The sequence below is a fragment of the Trachypithecus francoisi genome, unplaced genomic scaffold (assembly GCF_009764315.1).
Source record: "Trachypithecus francoisi isolate TF-2019V2 unplaced genomic scaffold, Tfra_2.0 Lachesis_group1, whole genome shotgun sequence".
NCBI lineage: Eukaryota > Metazoa > Chordata > Mammalia > Primates > Cercopithecidae > Trachypithecus > Trachypithecus francoisi.
The window spans coordinates 141,598,132-141,599,844 of NW_022681454.1; positions in this window are offsets into that span (position 1 = coordinate 141,598,132).

Here is a 1,713-nt window from a genome sequence, read left to right on the forward strand (position 1 = left end):
AAACATACCATTGGGTTCTCATTTTTTCTTCACCCCTTAATTTAAAATTGCAAAATAACATATGTAAAACAATCTGGCAGTAGGCTGGGCATGGTGGCTCACGCCTGTAATCCCAGCACTTTGGGAGGCCAAGGCGAGCAGATCACTTGATGCCAGGAGTTCGAGACCAGTCTGTGAAACGTAGCAAACCCCGTCTCTACTAAAAATTAGCTGGACATGGTGGCATACACCTATAATCCCAGCTACTCAGGTGGCTGAGGCACAAGAATCACTTGAACCTTGGAAGCGGAGGTTGCAGTGAGCTGAGATTGCACCACTGCACTCCAGCCTGGGCAACAGAGTGAGACTCTGTCTCAGAAAAAAAAAAAAAAATCTGGCAACAAAATTGTATTCCTCTGTTAATATAAAAAAAAAAAAAAGCTGAAGTTTTAAGAAATAATTAAAATATGTTTTGTAGTGTTGGGAGGTTGATTTACAGATCAATGAAAGTACAGGTTTCTAATGTATCTCAGCTTATGGTATTTTCTAGATCCTGTTTCAATGGTTAAATATATAACTATTTGTGTATGTGTGTGTGCACGCATATACCTGTGCATATACCACAGAAAGATATGTACTAAAGAATGTGCCTTCTCAAAAATCACTCAACTAATATTTATAGCGCACCTGCTCCTTATCCTGATGCAGTTTTCATTACGGTAGCAATACTCAATCTAGCAAAAAAACAATATTTAAAAAGAAAATTGTGTAAGTGTATCAGTGATGGAGCAACTACTTCGATGAAATGTTTTAAAAGGTTTTGGGAATAAGTTTACTGAGGCAGCATAAATGAAATCTTTTTGCTTCATCATTCATAGGCAAGCTATTGTAACAAAATGCTACAAAATGTCACTCATAAGTTTAATTTTAGAAAAACTAGAACCTTCAAATAAAGGGAAGTCAAATACCTAACACCCATTAGGATGACTACTATCAAAAAACGAAACAGAAAATAGCGAGCATTGGCAAGGATCTGGAGTTAGTATATTCTTGTGCACTATTGGTGGGAATATAAAATGGTATCGTTGTTACGGGAAACAAAATGGTAGTTCCTCAAAAAATTAAAAATTGAATTACTATATGACGCATACATTCTACTTCTGGGTATATACCCAAAAGAATTGAAAGCTGGGTCCTGAAGAGATATTTGTACACCCATGTTCATAGCACCATCATTCACAAAAGCCAAAAGGTGGAAGCAACCCAGTGTCCATCAACAGAAGAACAGATAAGCAAAATGTGATACAGATATGCATACAATGAAATAGTGTTCAGCCTTTAAAAAGAAGGAAATTCTCACAAATGCCATAATATGGATGAGCCTCAAGGACATTATGCTAAATGAAATAAGCCAATAACAAAAACTAGTGTATAATGTCACTTATATGAGTACCTATAGTAGTGAAATGCATAGAGACAGAAAGCGAAAGGGTAGTTATCAGAGACTAGGGAGAAGGAGAGATGGACAGTTGCTTAATAGGTATAGAGTATCAGTTTTGCAAGATCCATATAATTCTGGAGATTGGTTATCCAACAATGTGAATGTACTTAACATTAATGAACTATACATTTAAAAAATGCTAAAATGGTAAATATGAATTGTAAGTATTTTACTATAATTAATTGTTTTAATGTAGAGGAGTCTACAGTTGGATATTGAGATATGGAGCAATG